Source organism: Leucoraja erinacea, chromosome 3 (assembly GCF_028641065.1).
Source record: "Leucoraja erinacea ecotype New England chromosome 3, Leri_hhj_1, whole genome shotgun sequence".
NCBI classification, from domain to species: domain Eukaryota; kingdom Metazoa; phylum Chordata; class Chondrichthyes; order Rajiformes; family Rajidae; genus Leucoraja; species Leucoraja erinaceus.
In genome coordinates, this window is record NC_073379.1 from 30,403,572 (window position 1) to 30,428,383 (window position 24,812).

A 24,812-nucleotide genomic window follows, 5' to 3' on the forward strand; every position below is an offset into this window, starting at 1 on the left:
TTTTGGACCTGCCCACTTTTGGAAAAAATATTGAAAATACATTTTTGATACTATTTCTGTAGTCTTAGGTATTGATTTACAACCTCATCCTATTACTACAATTTTTGGGAGACCATTATTAGATTCTATTCATTTGTCCCGTTCTGTCCATCGGCTGATTGCTTTTACCACATTAATCGCCAGAAGATCTATTTTATTTAAATGGAAAGACTCCAACCCTCCGACCACACTCCATAGGTACTCTGAAACAATATCATGTTTAAATTTAGAAAAAATCAGGAGTGACATTGTTGAACCCTTGGTTAAATATGATAAGACATGGGGAAAATGTATTCAACATTTTCGCACAACATAAATTGCTCCCTCTTCAACTGTTATAAAAATTATTTTACCTTTATATGGAGGAACGGACTTGACGACAAACAGGGACTTAAATTGTTGAAATTCTCAGCTCAGATTCTGTTTTGCTTTTTTTTTTCTAGTTTAGTTTGTTTCTTCCTTTTTTCTCTTTTTTTTCTTTTTTTTTCTTTTTATCTTTTTGGGTTTTTTTCCTACATATATAAGTTTTCTTTTAAACATTTAACTATATTTACATAGAGACTGGGAGGTCTATATTCAATGTGTATTTTGATACTGGACATATGTAGGTTATACCTGTTATTAATGTAATCCTGATCCCTATGTATCAATATCATTGTTATGTTTATCATGTTCTCTTTGGTTTTTTTTATAAGGAAAAAAACTAATAAAAAGATTTTAAAAGAAAGAATAAACTTTTCACCATATAAAATCAATCGATTTTCACAGGATCGAGGAAAACCAAAGAAGGAAAAAAGAAAATAAATAAAAGCCATGTAATTCCATGTGGTCATCCAAAATATCCTTCTTCAGACCCGAAACGTCACCTATCCAAATTTCTCCAGAAATGCTGCTTGACATGCTGAGTTACTCCAGCACTTTGTGTCCTTTTGGCAAAATAATATGATATATGTTTACCCAAATTATACTGAAGGCAGGGCTCTCATTAATAGAGTATTCATTTACGGGACAAGAATACAAAGTAATTATGAAATGTTCAAATCAGCAATCCACAAAGGCAGTGATGATCATAACAATATGTTATCCGAACCTTAACTTTATTTAACGGTTTTAGTTTCCCACTACGTAGAATCAAGTTTTGAGGGAGCTGTGATCCACTTGGTCATACTCCACATCATGATAAAACTATATTCAATTCTATAACATCTTCAGGAAATGAGGCATGTTATTGCCCGGAAATTCTGCAGCTCACTTTTCATACAAATGAAACCTGTTTATTAGACTTCCAAAACACTGACTTTTAATAGTATTCACATTACACCTTTATTTTTTAACAAAATCACACAATCCTGAATGTGATTCTAAGCGCAGGTTATGACAAATCATTCACTGCCGTAATTTCCTAATTAATTATAAAACACTTCTCCCATCAGCCGCAGTGCTTACAAAAAGTTGACATTCAAATGTTAATAAAGATGAGATATTTCAAGAACGAAATATTTGCCTTGTAAAGCATCATTATTCATAATTTTTAGTTGAAAATATTTTTTAGCTCTATGGCCTGCAGGATGACATGATGGTTGGTTCCCAGATGCAAGACAATAGGAAACTACAAAATTGCCATTCTTTTCCTGTCATTGATAATTATATAATTGGTCCAGTTAAATAATGAATTGAGAGTAACTTGATTCTGTTTTCCATTGCAAATGTAGGTATAGAAATAGCTGAATGAAAACACAAGAATAAATAGATGTAGTGGTGAATTAGATCGAAGATTGGACACAAAATGCTGGAGTGACTCAGCGGGACAGGCAGCATACATCGAGACCCTTCTTCAGACATCAGACCCTGAGGTGTAATGCGTAGTGCCTTTCATTCACACTTCACCCATGAATTTACTTAACACTGACATTTCATGCCAGTTTATAAAATTATTTTATACAGATATTTTAACAGCATTTTTTGTATTTCTGAACTCATCATTAATTAATGAGAAATGTTCCAGTACACTCAACCTTGGACCACTATCCTTTGGCAGTCACCTCTTCAAACAATAGTGAGAATGGCTCCACGAGAGCTCGCTGTGCACAAAATAGATGGAGGATTCAGTTATCTTCTCGGAAACTTTTATTTCTTTGCATGTGGGATATATATGTGATACACAGCTACATGAACCCAATAGAACCAAAGAAACCAAACAATGTCTCCATCCCGACTACACCAGCCACATTTCTAATTGTTGGTAAAGTGGTGTGGGACATAATAGGGATGTGAAAGAAGAGTTAAATCATTACATTGTAGCGGGTGCGTGAGCGAGAGCCCGGAATGAAGGCGAGGAGCCAGGCAAATTCTGTAGATGCGTTGATGAGCACAGCACACTACTCTCCGCTTCAGTGAGAGACTGAAGACTGGTCACGTGCCAAAAATCCCTGCTCTTATCTTTGCAGCTGGGTGCCGCCCCCGGACCTGTCCATGAAGTGCCAAGGGGCATGAACCAGGGAGTGGCCTACTCCCCAGGAACCGCCATAGGACCCCCACCCCCCCAAGAACCGGAGGTACGAAACGGACAGGGGGACGTACGGGATGACCAGCCCATGTGCGCAGGAACCGGAGACACACTGCCAGGCGAAGGTGGCGGCGCGGGCACTTGGGGAAAGGGCCGGAACGGAGGGCGACCCTGAGGGCGAGGTCGCGCAAGTAGCTGACTGATGTTCACGTGTGCCGGTTTCAGCCGTGCAACGGAGACCGTCTCACGACGACCCCCCATTTCCAAAACGAAAGTGGAAGGGCCATACTCAAGGACCTTGAATGATCCTTCGTACGACCGCTGAAGGGGCGTCCGGAGCGCGTTCCGACGGGCAATCCTGGAGAGCGGAACGAACCGTGGCGAGACGTCGGCACGGTAGCCAGCTTACCCACCGTCTCCAGAAGCCATTGCAGGGCGGCTGATGGCTGCTCCATCTGGCCCTGTGCTGATGGGATAAACTCACCGGGCACTGTCAGCGGGGCCCCATACACCAACTCAGCTGAGGAGGTGGCCAAGTCCCCTTTGGGTGCGGACACCCAGCAAAACCCACGGCAAAGCATTGACCCAGTCCGGGTCCGTGAGCCGAGCCTTCAGGGCAGCCTTGAGCTGCCGGTGGAAACGCTCCACCAGGGCCGCGGCTGACCTGTCGAGACGTCGCACAGCCTCGCACCCCAGGGTCCACATGGAACGTCCTCCAACCGCAGGCCCAAAACTGCGGTACGATAGACGGACATCTCATCATCCGTCAGCTGGGCAGCAGCCAGGGCTGAGTAGTCAATGCCAGCAGACACCTGCAAAACGGCGTTGACCGCGGGACGAGACAAGGCTACTCTGTTGTCTTTGCCCTCGATGAAACAAATGGAGGTTGTGTATTGAGAGACGAACACCAACTGCCACTGCTCGCGACCGAACGACGGGTCGGAAACCTTGGCCAACGCAAAGGTGAGGGGCTTGTGGTCCATGTAAGCGGTAAATGTCCGCCCCTCCAAAAAGTAACGGAAGTGGCGCACGCTGTGGTAAAGGGCGAGGAGTTCGCGGTCAAAGGCACTTTAGTGCCGCTATGCGCCACTGAGGTGCCTGCTGAAAAAGGCCAGAGGCCGCCAATGCCCGTCGAGCAGCTGCTCTAACACCGCTCCAACCGCTACATCGGAAGCTTCGACCGTCAGCGCGATTGGTGCATCCGCTCGTGGGTGCACAAGCATCATGGCCCTCACCAGGGCCTCCTTGGCCTGGTGGAACGCCACCACTGCTTCGTCAGTCCATTCAACCTCCTTTTGTTTGCCCGCCATAAGGTGAAACAGCAGGTGCATGATCCTGGCCGCGGATGGTACAAAACGGTGGTAGATGGCCACCATCGCGATGAATTCATGGAGGCCCCTCACGATGGCTGTCGTGGAAACTGGCGCACAGTGTCTACCTTGGCTGGGACCTGCACCACACCCTACGGAGTTCCGTGGTGGCCCAGGAAATCAATAGACGTCACCCCGAAATGGCATTTGGCTATATTGATGGCCAGCCCATGATCGCTCAGACGCTGGCATAGCTGGCAGAGATGGGTACAATGCTCCTGCCACCAAGATGTCGTTGAGGTAAACAAACACAAAGTCCAGGCTACGGCACACGCAGTCCATAAGCCGCTGAAAGGTCTGCGCAGTGTTCTTAAGCCCGAATGGCATGCGCAGGTACTCGAAAAGGCCGAATGGTGTTATGATGGCCGTCTTGGGCACGTCGTCGGGGTGGACATGAATTTGATTGTAGCCACGCAGCAGGTCGACCTTGGAGAACACCGCAGCCTCGACCAGGTGCGCATTGAAATCTTGAATGTGGGGGTTAGGGTACCTGTCAGTGATGGTGACATCATTAAGCTGACGATAGTCTCCGCAAGGGCGCCAGCCACCATCCGCCTTGGGGACTATATGGAGCGGGGACACTCACGGGCTGTCTGAGTGGCGCACGATACCCAGCGACTCCATAAGGCGGAACTCCTCCCGAGCTAGTCGAAGTTTGTCCGGTGGAAGACGCTGCGCCCGGGCATGCAGGGCGGGCCTGTAGTCGGAATGTGATGCTCCACCCCGTGTTTCAGGGCAGAGAAGCAGACCTGCGGGTCGAGGATTCCAGGGAAGTCGGCCAGTACACGCAAGAATGTAGCATCCACTGACGACAGGGGCCAATCAGGCAACACGACCGGGTCGCCCACGCGTAGGGAAACAGGCTCCAATGTCACAGAGTGCACCAGACGCTGCCGCTTGACATCCACAAGCAGGGAATGTGCGTGTAGGAGGTCCGCGCCCAGCAACGGCTGGGAAACGTCAGCAATGACGAATGGCCATGAAAAGCGGCCATCCCCTAAGTTTAGGGAGAGCGCGCGCACCCCATATGAGCGGATTGGGCTCCCATTTTCCGCGGTGAGGAGGGGGTCGCATTTACGGCGCAGAAGTCACCATTAGAAGGGGGCAGCACATGTATCTCTGCCCCAGTGTCGACGAGGAAACAAGCCCCAGTGCGACGATCCCACGCAATCACGCGATGAATCTGGCTGGCCGCCAAAGCAATCACTGACGGCCGGCCCATTCGTTTCCCGGGAATGTACAGGGCTGCCGACACTGACTAGCTGCAGCCCCCCAGCGGCGGTGATAGTAGCACCAGCTTCCCCTGCTGGCGTCTGAAGAAACAGGTAGAGGTGCGGACTGATCCGACCACCAGTGTCCTCTGGTGGCGTCCAAAGGAATTGATGGCAGGCCACGCTGGGAGGACGTGCCGGCGCCCGGGTGTGCAATGGCGGCCGGATCCCGCCGCTGTGGGCATTTAGGCACGGCGGGGACGTGGTCAAGTGAAACACCTACCTGCTGTGCACTGCCCCGCGCCGTCGGGAGGATCTCCAGTGCATCCACGGCCTGCTGACCAGCCATCCAAAGTTGACAGGCGCGCTGGCCCACCGACTGCATGTCGGTGAATGGGTTGCTGGTAAGCTGCAGCCGGATGTCCGATGGAGCTGCTGCAGGTAGGCATATATAAAAAGAAAACAGGGCTCGTGGTCGCCCATAAGGGCCGACGGCCGGCGGTCACCCAGGCCAGTCATCCGCAAGATTTTGGTTACCCGCTCGGCCTCGCTGAGGCCAAACCTACGTAAGAGTAGGGCCTTAAGGGCCTCATACTTATTAGCCGCCGGGGGTGCGTGGAGGAGAGGCATGCAGAGACCTGGTCGAGTGCACTGATAACATAATAGTATTTTGTTGCATCTGCCGTCACACCCCGCAGTGCAAACTGCGCCTCAGCCTGGTCAAACCAGGTCTCGGCCTCGTCGGTCCACAGGGTAGGCAGCTTCAGCGCAACGGCGTGGAGATCTGCGGGGCCGGCAGGGCCCAAGGACGGTTGACCGGCATGGTCCAAGGATGGTAGACCGGCATGGTCCAAGGAGGGTTGACCAGGTTGTGCGCCCTGTAGAACATTCGGGTCCATCACAACTTGCAACCAAATGTCAAGGGTCAAGGTGTAGTGGGTGCGTGAGCGAGAGCCCGGAATGAAGGCGAGGTGCAAGGCAAATTCTGTAGAGGCTTTAATGAGCACAGCACACTACTCTCCGTTTCAGTGAGAGACTGAAGACTGGTCTCGTGACAAAAATCCCTGCTCTTATCTTTGCAGCTGGGAGCCACCCCCAGACCTGTCCATAAAGTGCCGACGGGGATGAACCAGGGAGTGGCCTACTCCCCAGGAACCGCCACAATATTATTTTTGTATGCAAAACAAAATTTTGTCATCTTTTGGTCACTGGTATAAATCTTACACAACATGCATTCAACTTTGACAGGAGCATTTTGTCTCTCACAGATGTTGCATCAGCAGTGTGATACCACAGAGGGGAGAGAAGGCAAACAAATTAAAATGAAAGTTATTTTACCTTTGAGTCCTCTTCAATTTCAGAAGTTCCATCCGTGTGTGCTCAGGACCCGGCAGCACTATTACTAGAGTGCAGCTTTACGGCTTTACAGACAGAATTAATGCTTCAATTCTCGTTTCAACATGCTACTTGACAGAACATGGTTAACACTCAATGGGAGTTCGACTCCAGATGAGATAGAAGCCGATTGAAAAACAATGGTGCAGAGACAAACTTTAATGTTCAGTTTGACACCGCATCTTCATGTGCACTAACTAGTTCTGTCACACCCACAGGATAGACATGCAAAGTCAGCTACTGCCAGTAACCAGATAATGTTTTGTTTCATTTCCTTGCAATACTTTATCTATATTACTAAATCTCTGTTCTTGACCGCCTTTGGCCTTCTGTGCTGCGATTTCCGAGATTTCCGAGATTCCGATTTTTGGCCACCTTGCTCAGAGCCCCCCTCCGCCGCATGTGTGCCGAGGATTTTTCCCGTCGATGAAAAATGACGGAGATATTAATGTTTTTACAAAATTCCCCATTCTCTCTGATGCCCCTGCTGGAGGGAGGGGGAGGGACTATAATACCAGGAAGTGGTGTGCCTCAATCAGTCTCTCATCAAGATGGAGTTCTGTCAATTAGTCTCTGTCACTCTGAGCTCTGAATGACACTGAACAAATTTGTTCACACCTGTGAGTAAGTACCCTTAATGTGGTTTGAAAATGAAAATATGGTAAGTTTGAAATAAAAAAGCAAATGGTTGTTTGTGGGGTTTGGGTTGAAGTAAAAAGGCACTCTCTTTCTCTCTCCCCTCCTCTCTCTCCCCACATCTCTCTCTCTCCCTATCCCTTTCTCTTTCTCTCTCTCTCTCCCCCTCTCTCTCTCCCCCCCCTCTCTCTTTCTCTCTCTCTCTCTCCCCCCCACATCACACCCCATCCCCCCCCCCCCCCCCCCCCCCTCCTCTCCTCTCCTCTCCTCTCCCCCCCCCCCTCTCCTCTCCCCCTCCCTCCTCTCCCCCCCCCCCCTCCTCTCCCCTCCCTCTCTCTCCTCTCCTCTCCTCTCCCCCGTCTCCTCTCCCCCCTCCCTCCCCCTCTCCTCTCCCCTCCCCCTCCCTCCCCCTCCTCTCTCACCTCCTCCCCCCTCCCCCCCTCTCTCTCTCTCTCCCCTCTTTTCCCCCTCATCCCCTCCATCCCCTCCCCCACCGTCCCTCCCCTAAAACCCCCCTCCCCTCCCTACTCCCCTACCCCCTTCCCTCCACCCTCCCTCCCTGCTCCCCACCTCTACCCCTCCCCTCACCTCACCCCCTCTCAGCACACTCTCTTCCCCCGCCGCCCCCCCATCTCTAGATGTGACTGCAAGTTGGGGGCTATGTGTCAGTAGATAGGGTAGTTATGGGGTAAAAGGTGCTAATTAATAATATTCATATAATATCAAGGGGGGTAATTAGCATGAGTGCGGGGGGGGGGGGATAGTTAGTGTGTGTGATGCTGCATGCCGCCTCCCCCCTCCACAACCACACGTTGAGGGAACAGACCCAACGGGTCTGCACTTGGTCTAGTCATTTATAAAAGTATCAAAAACTGAGGTGACCAGCCAATTGTACTGACAGTTAGAAACCATCTTTCCACTTCCCAATTGGTTGCATTGTTGATATGTTACAAAGGTGGTTATGCTGGGAAGCCAATGAGAGAAGTGTGAGGGAGTGATGCAATTGGATAATCAAGTCAAGTCGTCAATTTTATTTCTATAGCACATTTAAAAACAACTCTCGTTGACCAAAGTGCTTTACATTGGTGCAGGTACTAATGTGCTACAAACAGTGGTACATACGTAGATACATACAGCGCTCCCTCAGAGGACCTCAAGAAAGGCTTGAGAGTAGAAATAGGTTTTAAGTCTAGACTTAAAACAGTTGATGGAGGGAGCAGTTCTGATGGGAAGAGGGATGCTGTTCCATAGTCTAGGACAGGGGTGGGGAACCTTTTCATGTTGGAATGCCGCACTAAGTGAGCTGTAATCTAATAATGCCGCATCCAAGAAACATCAGGTATACTTCAAAATGTACATTATTTTTAAAATAGCCCTCATGACTTACTAATGTTTTAATTGTGGCCGTCAGTCGGGGAGGATTATTTCATTGAATCTTCTATTACTCTTTGGTATTTTTAATACGTTCATTTTAAGATTAAAATTAAAATAATAAAAGACGAACAAAAATATATTAAGTAAAAATAAAAGGTAGACAAAAATGCTGGAGAAACTCAGCGGGTGAGGCAGCATCTATGGAGTGAAAGAAATAGGCATCGAGACCCTTAAGGCGACCCTTTTTCGGCCTATTTCCTTCACTCCATAGATGCTGCCTCACCTGCTGAGTTTCTCCAGCATTTTTGTCTACCTTCGATTTTCCAGCATCTGCAGTTCCTTCTTAAATAAAAAGAAAAAGATTTGTTCTACAAAATTTGGATTCATTCAAAAGGCCGCACTTAATGGCCTAGAATCTGGACATCTGAATTTCCCTGAGGGGATCAATAAAGTATTTATTATTTATTATTTATTTATTAGAAGGCCGCAGGTTCCCCACCCCTGCAACCGCAAAAGCGCGGTCGCCCCTGAGCTTATGCCTAGACCGGGGATGGACAGTAACCCCAAGTCGGCCGATCTGAGGGACCTGGAGGTGGTATGGTGGGTAAGTAGATTTTTGATGTAGGTGGGGGCAAACCCGTTAAGGGCTTTGTATACATAGAGAAGGAACTTGAAATTGATTCGGAACCGCACAGGGAGCCAGTGGATAGGGTTGAGGTGGCAGAGGAGCGGGCATAAAGGTGGCCATATGAAAAAGTCTCCAGCAAAAGGTCCAGAGTTGGCAATTTTGCCAAAACTAAACTGGAAGTGCTTTCCACAGAGTCTCAAAATGTGGTCAGAATACTGTTTATCTAACTTTTTAAAGTGAATCGACCTTATGGGAACAGTAAACGCAACTTTAACTACCAAGAGTAAAAAGAATAATTTTAAGTTCTGATCAACCATAGGAAGTTTACCGGATGTTGGCAAAACTAAGTCCAAGTTGGTATTTGGCAAAACGTAGAGGATTTTGCATGATGCAGAAAGATGTAGATATACAAAATCAAGTAAAAGCGGCAAGTGGCATCACATTCTACATTCTGAAAAAGGGTCTCCACCCAAAATGTCACCCATTCCTTCTCTCCAGAAATGCTGCTTGTCCCACTGAGTTACTACAGTGTTGATGAACTAGTGAAAACAAACACAAAATTAAAAATGTCAATGTTTATCTAGAACTGATATCAACTGTCCACTGGAAATATCTGTCGTCTTGCCAACACCTCACCACAAACTCTTTCTTTCCACCCTCTGCAGAAGCCAGCAATTCAGCTGCTACAAGGATCTTTATTGCAAAGTCAAAAACCAGGAGGGCCAATCACACCAAAAGCTCCACTGTTCTTAAAAAAGCTGCACCATCTGTTCTGCCTTCTCTAAGGCGATTCTTCCACTGTAAAGTCAGTAGAGTATGAGAACTGCAATGTTTGATTACATTTAACAACTTAATAAATTTGGATGCATTCTGGTCCTAGTCCAAACAGGAAATGATACGTGTTTGTACCTCACATCCTAGAGACATGCCATTTGAACAATTCCAGCAATGTGTGCCAAATAAGAGTGACCACAAGAATATCTTCATTGCTACATGTCTGGAAGTTCAGAGTTTGCCAGAATAATTTTTTTGCTTCCAGCACAGGACATCCATTTGCATAATTGCTTAACAAGCATGGACAAAAGCGAGGCAGCAGGAAACCACAGGCCACGTGATCATGGGGTAATGCAGCACCTGAAGAGATTAGTTAAACGGTATTTCTTTGTTTTCTTACCAAGTGTTCAGTTTTCAGTTCAGTTTAATTTAATTTAGTGTCACATGTACCGAGGTACAGTGAAAAGCTTTTGTTGCATGCTATCCAGTCAATAGTTGAAGCTATATAAAAACAAAAGTGGAAGGGGGATGGGAGTATGAGCAGAGAGATAGTGGGGTGTACAATTAGGGTAGAAACAATAGGTAGCAAGGTGAAAAGTGAAAGTGGCAGGCAGGCAAATTCAGGGCAAAAAACAAAAAGGGACACTTTTCAACATAATTGTATGAAGGGTGAGAGTGTTGTAAAAACAAGCCAGAAGGCTTTGTGTCTCAATGCATTCGTAATAAGGTGGATGAGTTGAATGTGCAGATAGTTATTAATTAATATGATATAGTTGGGATCACGGAGACATGGCTCCAGGGTGACCAAGGCTGGGAGCTGAACATCCAGGGATATTCAATATTCAGGAGGGATAGACAGAAAGGAAAAGGAGGTGGGGTAGCGTTGCTGGTCAGAGAGGAGATTAATGCAATAGAAAGGAAGGACATTAGCTTGGAGGATGTGGAATCAATATGGGTAGAGCTGCGAAATACTAAGGGCAGAAAACGCTAGTGGGAGTTGTGTACAGGCCACCTAACAGTAGTAGTGGAGTTGGGGATGGCATCAAACAGGAAATTAGAAATGCGTGCAACAAAGGTAAAACAGTTTTAATGTGTGACTTCAATCTACATATAGATTGGGTGAATCAAATTGGCAGTGGTGCTGAGGAAGAGGATTTCTTGGAATGTATGCGGGATAGTTATCTAAATCAACATGTAGAGGAACCAACGAGAGAGCAAGTTATTCTAGACTGGGTATAGAGTAATGAGGAAGGGTTAGCTAGCAGTCTTGTTGTGCGTGGTACCCTGAACAAGAGTGACCATAATATGGTTGAGTTCTCCATTAGGATAGAGTCAAATAGACTGGCAATTGATTCTTAAAGGGTTGACGGTGGATATACAATGGAAGGCATTTAAAGACCGCATGGATGAACTACAACAATTGTTCATCCCAGTTTTGCAAAAGAATAAATCAGGGAAGGTAGTGCATCCGTGAATAACAAGGGAAATCAGGGATAGTATTAAAAGACCAGTTAGTCTAACATCGGTAGTGGCGAAAATGCTAAAGTCAGTTATTAAAGTTTATAACAGTTAAGTTACTTTAAGACCATTTCAGAAATTATGGCAGTCAATTATGGCTCCATAAATTACAGGGCTCCTTTACAGCAATATCTGTGGGAAGAGAAGCTCACTATACTTACGAAGACAGATACAAAATGCTGGAGTCACTCAGCGGGACAGGGAGCATCTGTGGAGAGTAGGAATGGGTGACGTTTTGGGTCGAGACCCTTCTTCGGTCACCTCACTATACTTACATTGGGTTAGGTCTGGACCACTATGCTGGCATTGTGCAGTAAAATAGTTTGTGTGCATACAAATATTAAGCCTCTGCACAGCATTCCTGCAGATGACTGATGTAAAACATAAACCGCAAGCCTTGTTTCTCAGGTTTTGACAGAGTTATAAGCAGTATTCAGTTTGTAAAGTGTATTTATTAGCGAACTCCTGGGAAAGTAAACATTTTACAGTGCAAATCATCTCTTTCCTAACATGTTATATATGCATCTGGAGCTGATTAAGGATGGAATTGCATTGAATGCTCAGGTAGCAGGATTGGCCCCTTGGCTAGAGGTATAGGAATATTCAAAATGCTGGAGTAACTCAGCGGGTCAGGCAGCATCTCCGGTGAACATGGATAGGTGATGTTTAGTGTCAGGATCCTTCTTCATATTAAGTATGAGTAAAGGTGCTGGCTCAACTGGCGTTGGCATCAAACCTTAACTATCCTGGGGAACCACACACTTGCACCAAGTGGTGTGGGAAATAGGAGATGGATCTGCATTCAAAGTCAATTTGAAGGCAGAGGTGGGTTCCTGGCTGGGTTTAGCTATGTAGAATGGAGTAGAGGGAAATGGGATGCAGAATCTATAACAGTAGTAGAAAAAGAAAGGATTATTAAACTACCAACAGGCAGAGTTCTCTGCATGGTGTACTGTGGTGACACATCCCATTGACTGTCCCTACAGTGCACAGTGAGCTTTGACTCTAACTTCACATAAAACTCTTGCACTGGATGAATAGTGATGTGGCCGAGAAGGGGTTTAATCCCAAAGTACAGAAAGCATATTGTGTGGGGGTAGCACATGGTATTGGGGGTAGGGTACGAACATGGATAGAAAATTGATTGGCAAACAGGAAACAAAGAGTAGGGATTAACGGGTCCCTTTCAGAATGGCAGGCAGAGACTAGTGGGGTACCTGCAAGGCTTGGTGCTGGGACCGCAGCTATTTATAAAAATTATTAATGATTTAGATGAAGGGATTAAGAGTAACATTAGTAAATTTGTAGGTGACATAAAGCTGGGTGGCAATGTGGACTGTGAGGCGGATGCTATGAGGATGCAGGGGAACTTGGACAGGTTGAGTGAGTGGGCAGATGCATGGCAAATGCAGTTTAATGTGGATAAATGTGAGGTTATTCACTTTGGTGGCAAGAACAGGAAGGCAGATTTTTATCTGAATGGTGTCAAGTTAGGAAAAGGGCAAGTACAACGAGATCTGGGTGTACTTGTTCATCAGTCACTGAAAGTAAGCATGCAGTTGCAGTAGGCAGTGAAGAAAGCTTATGGCATGTTGGCCTTCATAACAAGAGGAGTTGAGTATAGGAGCAAAGAGGTCCTTCTACAGTTGTATAGGGCCCTTGTGAGACCACACATGGAGTATTGTGTGCAGTTTAGGTCTCCAAATTTGAGGAAAGGCATTCTTGTTATTGAGGGAGTGCAGTGCAGGTTCACGAGATTAATTCCCAGGATGGCGGGACTGTCATATGTTGAAAGAATGGAGCGACTGTGCTTGTATACACTGGAATTTAGAAGGATGAGAGGCAAACGTATTGTAACATATAAGATTATTGAGGGATTGGACCCGCTAGAGGCAGGCAACATGTTCCCGATGTTGGAGGAGTCCAGAACCAGGGGCCATAGTTTAAGAATAAGGGGTACACCATTTAGAACGGAGATGAAGAAAAACATTTTCACCCAGAGAGTTGTGAATCTGTGGAATTCTCTGCCTCAGAAGGCTCTTAAAGATAGCAAAGTCAAGGGATATGGAGACAAGGCAGGAACGGGGTACTGATTGTGGATGATCAGCCATGATCTCAGTGAATGGCGGTGCTGGCTCGAAGGGCATAATGGCCTACTCCTGCACCTATTGTCTATTGTATGATCAGTCAAACCATGACTGGTTCCTGCTGAATTTGACTTTCTTTCAGTTAGTCAATTTCTGATTGATATAAAACCATTTAACTTGCTTCAGTAATTAGACTGTATCCACCATCGGACTAGCTGTGTGTTACAACCCACTCCTGGATCGTACATAGAGCTGGGTACAGTCATTGTCGTTTTGTGGTTTCCTTAGATTCTGGTCAGGAAATACACCAGAGATATTAGTACAGGTGATCTGTCGTACTAAATGGGGCTCTTGTTTTTCCTGTTTCATCCATAACTGGAGCTGCAAGGATCAGGGCATGGGTTTTATTGATCAAATATTTGCAGGAGCTGGTAAATGTGGAGCCAATAGAGGGATAAAAAGAACAGTTAAAGATGTGTGATTCTCACCTTCCCAGAACATAGGGGAAACTGATGAAATGTGTAACAAGAGCATCATTAATATTAGGTATTGAAGGTGAATTTAGGAGCAGAAATTTCAAAGAGCCGAGAAGCCTTGGCATGAAAAATGAAATTCATTTGAGAATTGGAATCTTGTCATTTGTTCTGATTCACAACTCCTCATCATGCTGAGGCCTATGTTGGAAACAGAGATTTAGTTTAGTTTAGTTTTAGTTTAGAGATACAGCGTGGACACAGGCCCTTCGGCTCACTGTGTCCGCACCAACCAATGATTACCTGTACTCTAGTTCTATGTCATCCCAGTTTTGCATCCTACACACATTTACAGAAGTCAATTAACCTACAAACTTGCACGTCTTTGGAATGTGGGAGGAAACCGGGAAAATTCAGATCTCTGACGCTGTAAGGCAGCAATTCTACTGCTGCGCTACTGTGGAACAGACTTTATTGTCATATGACAATCAACAAAAAAAAACAGGAAGGGCCAGGTCACTACGCAAAATTTATACTCAACAAGAACAGGGATATAATAAGTTACATTTACTTGAGCTCTTGAGGTGTGAAGACAGCAGTCAATTAATTGTGCAATCCTGCAGCAACTCCGATGGGAAGAATGGCTGACTGCACAGACGTCAACCAGCTGGACAGCTGGCTGTATATTCACTGTGCAGTGTTTGCATGCACAATGCAGAAATTAGCCATAGTCACAGTGACATAAGATGGAAACAGACCCTTCAGCCCAACTCGTCTCTTTGCCTGCATTTGACTCCTACATCAGTAAACCTAGTATAGACACAAAATGCTGAAGTATCTCAGCAAACAGGCAACATCTCTGGAGAGAAGGAGAGACCCTTTTTCAAACTAGGTAAACCTAGTACCTGTTTAAATGTCATTTAAACTTTGCAATTGTATTTGCCTTACAAATTCCATTGACAGCTCGTTCCACATACCCATCACCTTCTGCCTGAAAAAGTTGACCCACGGGTCCCTTTTAAATCTTTCAACTCTCACCTTAAATCATGCCCTCGGGATTTAGACTCCCTTACCCCGGGAAAAAGACAGTGACCATTCAGCCTATCAATGCCCCTCATGATTGTATAAACTTTAGTAAGTCATTCCTCAACTCAACCTTCCACGCTGCAGGGAAAGAAATCCCCAACCTATGCCGTCTATCCTTATAACTCAGGCCCTCCAGTCTCAGTAACAACTTTTTGAATCTTGTCTGTGCCATTTTCAGCTCATTACATAATTCCTGAAGCTGAATGACCAGAACTGCACGCAAGTGTGGTCTCACTTGTACCGTTGTACAATAGGCATCTCCTTTCCTTTGTAAACCAACTTTGTGAATGTAGAATTTGTGAGTGAGAACATGTGTGTGACACGGAAGGAGAGGGAGAGACTCGGAGACCTGACCTCATGCAGTTTCTGATTATCCACAGAGGTAGCCAGCGCAACATTATTATAAAATAGAGGCTCTTTGTGCCAGAAGTTTGCCTTTAGAAAGCTTTTAGAAATACTGCTATTGCTTATGTATACGTGGCGAGGGTTTAACTTGGTTCAGCAGCAGATAGCTGGTTCTAGGAAGTTAAAAAGCATTTGCTTCTTCACCCAAATTGGAATTTCTGAAATTGCATGCGATCACTTGGGATGCAATTGAAAAATTATGGCTCGGTAATGCTATAATTATGTGCAAGACCTGACACATTCTGCAAGTCCCAAAAGCCGTTGAAGGTGTACAATTCATCAATACATTAAAACAAACTGCCAGTTAGTATCTGTTGTTTAACATCATCATTTTCCCTACCTTTGAACTCCGCTCCATGCTAGTATCGACCATTTAACATACTGTGTTATTTCCATTATGCCTCTAATACACACAGACTTGCCATTAACACATTTGTTGTCACTACCTTTGTATGCCACTGCGGGCAAAGTTCAGAGGGCACCAGCTAGTATCAATTGTCAATATATTCATTGTCCTTACCTTGACACATGCGACACACGGAAGCCACCAGCCGGTATTTGCTATCTGTGCATCCCGTTAAGTCAAGAACCAAGAAGTCGCAATCTAGTGTCAAAATTATTAACATATTAAGTATCCTATAATGTATTTATTAACATATTAAATATCCTAGAATGTAAGAGTAAAGTATGTGGATAGAGAACTGGCTGGCAGACAGGAAGCAAAGAATAGGAGTAAACGGGTCCTTATCAGAATGGCAGGCAGTGACTAGTGGGGTACCGCAATGCTCAGTGCTGGAACCCCAGCTATTTACAATATATATTAATGATTTGGGCGAGGGAATTGAATGCAACATCTCCAAGTTTGTGGATGACATAAAGCTGGGGGGCAGTGTTAGCTGTGAGGAGGATGCTAGGAGGCTCCAAGGTGACTTGGATAGGCTGGGTGAGTGGGCAAATGCATGGCAGATGCAGTATAATGTGGATAAATGTGAGGTTATCCACTTTGGTGGCAAGAACAGGAAAGTAGACTATTATCTGAATGGTGGCCGATTAGGAAAAGGGGAGATGCAACGAGACCTGAGTGTGATGGTACACCAGTCATTGAAAGTAGGCATGCAGGTGCAGCAGGCAGTGAAAAAAAGCGAATGGTATGTTAGCATTCATAACAAAAGGAGCAGGGAGGTTCTACTGCAGTTGTACAGGGCCTTGGTGAGATCACACCTGGACTATTGCGTACAGTTTTGGTCTCCTAATCTGAGGAAAGACATTCTTGCCATAGAGGGAGTACAGATGTTAAACTGAGTTCTTTCAATCTAAAGTCAACTTGACTCAAACACTTGTTGCTGTTAAAATCAATTCTTTATTCAGCTGAGACTAGCCTCTTGAACCTTCCAACACAGAGCTGATGCTCTGGGGCGGGTCCAGAGAGGAGTAACTTTGATACAAACACATGGCATTTATATAGGTATTACACATTTCAGATACAGAGGGTATGACAAGCTAGTAACCAATCACCTGAGTCCTTCTGGTGATTTACAACATCAGTCACATGATCCCCTTCCCTGGCCTCATCTTACAACCTTCGTTTGCCTGTGCTTTATAACTTTTAGAATTATTTTATTTCAACACAGCAAAACCCCAGTAGGCTCTTATGAAAGACCACTCCTCAAAATACAAGATACGTATATATAACACAATGATCACACTTTCTATACCAAGAGAAAATATATTTCTATAAATCTAAACAATTTTTATGTCTAAAGTGTACCTTTCTACGAAGACAATCCATTTCATAATTAGTGTTACTATAATTTTACACATTTTGAAATACCATTACCTATGTCTTTAAAACATTAATTATATAAGTTTGCTGAATTACAGTTTCTAAGTTCAAAACGCACATTTCCATCTCCCATCCAAGGATACTTGGGTTGTAAATCTGTCAATTTAGTTAATATAAGTTTGGTGCCTTTCCTGTTATCGGGAAGTAGGATTTCCAATCTCATGTACCAGGCAGAACACAAGAGACTACATCTCAGACCATTATGTCAGAATTCCATCTGCTTCAACCTTCTATAAACTACTCCCTCAATCTAATTATTTCTCAAAGCAACTATTCCTTCACTTACATCTTATTCCTTATCACATATTATAATTGTACACAGCCAAGGTTAACTGCAGTCTATCATCTCTCAGCCTTGAATTCTGTCTCAAACCTAGCATAACAAGCCAAAAGGCTTCACCTTTATGTCACATCCAGAGCTCAAAAATGTGCCATAGAGACAGAGCAGATGGCCTAAGAAGAGGCCCCTTATTCAGCTTCCCATTCTTCAACACAAAGTCATATCAAATACAATTTCCTCCAGTGCTATAATTGCCCCAAACAATAACCTAAGCTAAGCAGGTTCAGGTTCAGGCCTCCATGTTTTGATTCATCTTTGCCTGTGTGTATGTGTCTGTTTGCACTTTATTTCAGTTCAGGAAAACTTTAAGCTTTTCTTTTGCAATACCTAGCTTATATAAAAGTCACTATCCAAGCGGTTCTATTTGTATAATAGTTCCTCACAGGCGCGACGCAACATCTCACCTCCAACAGCAGCAGAAGCAGGCAAACGATCGCCGAGCTCGGCCTGGGGCTCAAGGCCTTTGCGGTCCAGATCCGCCTCCACCTACTCCCAGAGCAGGGCCAAGAAAATTGAAGATAGACATAAAATAACTCAGCGGGACCGGCAGCATCTCTGGAGAGAAGGAATGGGTGATGTTTCGGGTCAAGACCCTTCTTTCAGACTGAAGAAGGATCTCGACCCGAAACATCACCCATTGCTTCTCTCCAGAGATGCTGCCAGTTCCGCTGAGTTACTCCTGCATTTTGTGTCCATCTTCAAATGACGTCACGCGCTCCAGACGGCTGTGCAGGCGCATAAAGTCGCGTGCGACCTTTGCGGGACCGTCGCGCCTTAACGTGACCACGAGGTTGTGTAATTAGCGTGCCAAGGACACGTAAGCTTGAAAGGGGCTTTACTCTTACTTTAAAGCTCTCCTGCTTCTGTGTCCCTTGTCCTGTTGTTTGTGTCAGGGGTGATTTCTGACACAAAAAAACCCAACATTATTTCTGACTACAGGCTATGGGTCTGGGGAGCTGAAACTGCTTTGCACCACTGGAGCTGTAGGCTGTGGGCCGAGCATCAAAAATGTGTCTAGAAATCAACTTTCGTGACCCATGTCTCTGAACTACATGAAATTTTGCACAGATTAAGATAAAACTAGACTAAGTTGGTTCCCATGTTCACACGGGAGGGCTGGTCCCCCAATGCAATATTACACCTCTCCACCAATTCCAATGTTGGTGGCCAGTGGTGGGGGGGGGGGGTCTTTCTGGGGGGCTAATATGGGTGTTATGGGCTGGAGGGACTGGTTTCCAGAGGACTAGTATGGACATTGTGGGCTGAATGGATTCTTGGGCTGGCAGCTTAGTCACTCAGGCCTGGTGGGCTGGCAGCTCAGTCACTCAAGGCTGGTGGGCTGGCAGCTCAGTCACTCAGGGCTGGTGAGCAGGCAGCTCAGTCACTCAGGGCTGGTGGGCTGGCAGATCAGTCACTCAGGGCTGGTGGACTGGCAGGTCAGTCAATCAGGGTTGGTGGACTGGCAGTTCACTCACAGCTATTCCTTGAAATTCCATTTCAAGCAGGGTGCAGGCCACCAAATTTAATTCCATAGCATTTGAAGCAGAGTGCAGGCCACCCAATTCAAATTCATACCATTTCTATCACAGAATAGAATAATAGAATAGAATAACCTTGAATAATCCTTTACAGGAAATTACAGTGCCACAACAGCTTCAAGACAGACATAACACCACACATTTCAACAGATATCTTCAATACATAATAAGTTAAAATTTTTGTGCATTATAAAACCTTATAGCAGCTGGTATACAAGACTTCCTATGTCTCTCCGTTTTGCACATTGGTGCAATCAGTCTCTGACTGAAGATGCTGCACTTGATCACCTTCAGGGCGTGGAGTGGGTGAGTGGGGTTGGTCATTATTGAGCCTAGTTTTTTCAGAGTTCTGGCCTCTGCCACCTGCTTGACCGTTAGTTGCTCTGCCCCAACCACTGAGCCGGCCTTCCTGATCAGCTTATCCAGTCTGTTTTTGTCCGCTATTCGGGCGCCTTCTCCCCAACAGGCCACAGCAAAAAACAGAGCACTGGCCACCACTGAATGGTAGACACTGCACAGTAGGGGTTGACAGATATTAAATGACTTTAGCCTCCTTAAAAAATACTGTCTACTTTGTCCCTTCCTGTACACCGCCTCCATATGACTCTTCCAGTCCAGCTCACTGTCAAGCTGCACACCAAGGTACCTGTGGTTGGCGACCACCTCCACCTCAGTGCCCCTGATGGTGATTGGTGTTGGTTGAGTCCTCCTCCTCCCCCTCCTGAAATCCACAACTATCTCCTTTGTTTTTTTGGTGTTGAGATGGAGATTATTGTGTGCACTCCACTCCACAAAGTTGTTAATTGTGTCTCTATACTCCTCCTCATTGCCCCCTTTGATGAGGCCGACAACAGCTGTATCATCTGAAAATTTCTGCAAAAAGCAGCTGTTGGTGTTATATTGACAATCCGCTGTGTAGATGGTAAACAGGAATGGAGCCAGCACAGTTCCTTGTGGAGCCCCTGTGCTGCTCATGATGGTGCTTGAGACATTGTTCTGTAGGCGCACATACTGTGGTCTGAGGAAAAGGTAATCCAAACACCGCAGTACCATTAATGGATCCACCTTCATCTTCTCCATCTTCTCCCCTAGCAGTCGAGGCTGAATTGTGTTAAAAGCGCTAGAGAAGTCAAAGAATGTAATTCTTACAGATGCATCAGGGATGTCCAGATGTGTGTACGCCCTCTGCAGCATGTAAATAAGGGCATCATCGACACTGATGTTGGGCTGATATGCAAACTGTAAAGGATCCATTTGAGTTGACACACTAGTCCTGAGGTAGGAGAGGACAAGTCTCTCAAATGTCTTCATAATATGTGAAGTGAGCGCTACTGGTCTGTAGTCATTGTGGTGAGTGGGATAGGTCTTCTTTGGGACAGGTACCAGGCAAGATGTTTTCCACAGCCTTGGGACCTTCTGTAGACGCAAGCTCAGGTTGAACAGGTGTGTTAGAATACCACACAGCTCTGATCACAACGGCAGCAGACAGTCAGGGTGGGCAGTAGGACATCAAAAACCATAGCCGTGAGCACTGGCTCGCCCCAAGGCTGTGTCCTAAGCCCCCTGCTGTTTAGTCTGCTTACACACGACTGTACTGCTAGACTCAATAACAACTTAATCAACAAGTTCGCTGATGACACAACAGTGGTGGGTCTCATCAGTGACAATGATGAGTCGGCGTACAGGATGGAGGTGGAGCTGCTCACAGGATGGTGCAAATCCCACAATCTCATTCTCAACGTGGAAAAAACTAAGGAGATGGTGGTTGACTTCAGGAGGGCGGGAAAACAACACCATACACCTCTGCACATCGATGGAGCTGATGTGGAAAGGGTCAGCAACGTGAAGTTCCTAGGACTACACCTGTCAGATGACCTGATGTCCACAACCAACACCACAGCACTGGTCAAGAGAGCCCAGCAGCGACTACACCCTCTCCGAAGACTACGTAAAGCAGGTCTCCCCACTACACATCTACAAACTTTTTATAGGGGGACAATCGAGAGCACATTAACCAACGGCATCACTTCCTGGTTCGGGAGCTGCAAGGCGTACGAACAGCACCAACTGGACAGGATAGTGAAGACCGCCAGCAAGATTATTGGTGCTCCACTCCCTTTCTTGCTGGACATATACAGGAAGAGATGTATCAACAGAGCCATCTCCATCATCAAAGACCCCTACCACCCATCGCATCACATATTCTCCATCCTGCCATCTGAGAAGAGGTACAGGAGCATTAGCTGCAAAACCAGCAGGATGCTCCTCAGCTTCTTCCCGCAGGCTATAAGACTGATAAACGGACTTAGCCCCCTGCCAAAGTATCGCGCACCAACCATCAACCTGGACACACTGCAGCAGCTGTCGATTGGAATGCCTGTTGATGTTTAGTAGAGAGTAGAGTGTTTAATTTAATTTGTTCATGATATATGTATTTTTATTTCTATTTACTTGTTATTTGTACTGCACACTAAATGGACACTGGTTGAGCAACGTTTTTTTTGTTTCCTCTGGGTATGTGAGTACTCAGGAAATGACAATAAAGATATACTGATACTGATTTCAAGCAGAGTGCAGGCCACCAAATTCAATTTCATAGCATTTCGAGCAGAGTGCATGGCACCAAATTCAATTTCATTGCATTTTGAGCAGAGTACATGCCAGCAAATTCAATTTCATAGCATTTCAAGCACAGTGCAGGCCACCAAATTGCCGAACAACTCATTGCATTGTCATTAAGGGCTAACAAATCATTTATTGCAAGTATATTGCAGACTCACAGTTCAGTTGATTCACAGCTTAGAATCACAGTTGTGGACTCTCCCTCGCAATCTTCCAGAGTGACTGACTCACGTCCAGGCATCCAGGGTTTTATAGTCCTGCCCCCTAGATGGTGATTCATCGTGGTGATTGACAGGCGAGAGGACCAATCAGCTGATCTCAAAATTTTTAAAACACTCAGAATTGTTTTATTTTGCATCGATCAGAAAAATCCTCGGGGCTGCCTCAGCGGAGGATGATTATGAGTTGGATGGCCAAAAATCATAGCGATATATAGTAGCGTTTTTTTCTAAAATCAATATAAAGCGCACACAGGAAGTGGTTAAGATGAGACTTTTAGTTATATGGGGACATAATTGAGAAGGAAGTCATAACTCGTCAGTGCCAAAAGTTGCACATTAATTAATTAAACTAATTAGAAAATTAGATCGAAAAAGTAAGCGGCATCTAGTGTCCAATGCCCATATTACACCATGGGGAGCCTTTTTTTTTAGTGTGTTTTTTGAATAATACTGCCGCAGAGGTACGGCCCCTGAACCAGCCTAATTAATGGGTATGGGCAGTTCCTGTGGGTTCCCCCATTTACTGAACCCCACTGACTGCCAGTGTGCAGAGTGGGGGTCACGGCCATAGTGGGACTGGGGCAGTGCCAGGCTGGGGAAGGCTAAGGCATCATCCACTGACAGGAATTTGACACAAAACAATTTCTCTGCCACATCCAATTTCTCCACACTGAGAACTCACATTTTCCAAAAATAAGGATTAAAAGATGATTTCTTAAAAATACCACTGCTTCTAGTTTTCGTTCACCAATGTATACTGGCAAAGGGATCAATGTATTCCTATCATATCCCAAGCATGCACGACAATTAATAGCTGAAGATACACTTTACATTGCATAATCTTTGTAGGACAGAAACTGGTCCAACATATCCATCATCAGTGCACAAGCTCTGCATATTTATTCAAGACTGCCTGACCCCCTTTTCCTTTCCGTCTCATGTTCTCACCTACGTCTCCATTATGCTATTTCTTAAAACCTGTTGGGGTTGGAGGGAGAGGATGGGAAAGAGTTGCGTTCCGATAAAATGGATCGTATCATGATTTTTTCGTCAAGAAACGCAAGCTGAAAAATAGTGTATGGACTTAATTATTTTTCTTCAAATATATTCCATGGCAGCTAAGTTTATTTCATATTCTAAGTCTATCTTCATGGTTCATTGAATCAGGAAGACTGAAAGTATTACTATGAATGTCTGCCACTATGGCCATTTCTTTCTCTTCTATCTTCTGGGAGAAGATATAGAGTTCAAAATGTATTGTTGCAACTATCATTAACATGTATACTGTGCACTTTATGAACTTCAAATGTACAAAGAATTTCCTTGGTATATATGAAAATAAACGAATCTGATCTGATTATTATATTTGTGTAGTGATTTGTTAATTCTATAAGGGTGAATTTCCATAACCCAAATGGCTGTGATGCAGGAGTCAGCTGGATATATTTTTGTGCCTGCCATCGAACAAGGAAAACAAGCTGAAAATCAACCCTGGAAAATATGCCACTATTTCATCTTTTATGATCGACTCCACCATCTTCCCCACCACCGACGTCAGGCTAACTGGTCTATAATTCCCTGTTTTCTTTCTCCTGCCTTTTTTAAAAAATGGGATAATTCAAATACTTTATTTTTGGGAAGTCTGTGAATATAGAAACAGTCCACCAGCCGCTGGTCGCCATCTTGAATAAACCCATTTACACTGTTCCGGCTTGCCTGCAACGGATGCTGATGCAGCTGTAGCATTTTCATTTTAACATTGTCTATAAAAAGGGCAAGGACATGCACATAGCTGACACGCTATCAAGAGCCCCATGCAAAACCAGCGAACAACAACTCTCTGAACAGGACCAGTTCTCAGTAATGAAGGTACCGTATGTTCCTACTGATTGCCTAAGCAGCCTGGCAGAGCACACGGCTGCTGACGAGACTTTACAATTACTGTCCGCAGTCATCCGGCGTGGCTGGCTGGATAAAAAACACAGCACCCCGATTGCGATCCACCCATACTTCCTGGTTCGCGACGAACTGGTATTACAGGGATTATAATCAAGGGCCACAAGGCAATTGTCCCAGCTGTCGTCCGGGACAAGTACTTCGACGTCGTCCACAGGGGCCACCCCGGCGTTGAGGCAACCTTACAACGCACACAGAGCATGTTTTACTGGTCTGGTATGACCAAGTATATACGTGACAAAACTGAAGTCTGCGCCATCTGCAAAAGCCTGACACCACACCAGCAGAAGCAGGCCTTATCTGCCGCACCTGATTCCTCCTCTACCGTGATCCACGGTAGCCACCGACATATTCGAATGGCATGGGAAACACTATCTAGTTCTTGTTGAACTCTTATCCAGGCTGGTTTGACATTGATCTACTCTAAACCATCACATCAGTTATCCAGAAGTTGCAACGCATTTCCTGTGCACGGTTCCCCTGCACGCCGTCTATCCGACAATGGCATTCAGTTCACCAGCCAGCTTTTCAAAAACTTTGCACAATGATGGGACTTTCAACATGTCACCAGCAACCCTGAGTTTCCGCAGTCCAAAGAACTCGCCGAACGGGCCGTCCGAAGTGCAAAACAACTAATGGAGCGTCCTTGCCGTGCTAATCTGACATCTACTTAGACCTGCCCAATTTAAGGAACATTGGCAGGGATCCCATACTGGGTTCCCCAGTCCAACGACTTATGTCTTGTCAAACTCATGCTGCCTTGTCTGTACCACAGCAACTTCTGCAGCCA

The 24,812-nt window shown here is 45.4% G+C and overlaps 1 protein-coding gene across 3 annotated transcripts in view; it reads right to left on the reverse strand.

Moving 5' to 3' along the window:
• Window positions 1-24,812, reverse strand: part of LOC129695436 (tyrosine-protein kinase JAK2-like) — a 228,533-nt gene that overhangs the window by 157,194 nt on the left and 46,527 nt on the right. For 2 of the 3 annotated variants that reach the window (XM_055632389.1, XM_055632386.1), the window contains exon 2: window positions 16,023-16,106. The exons of the other annotated variant lie outside the window; for it this stretch is intronic. The gene's annotated coding sequence lies outside the window, so the exon portion shown is untranslated. The remainder of the gene's footprint in view (window positions 1-16,022; window positions 16,107-24,812) is intronic. 3 annotated transcript variants of the gene reach the window in all.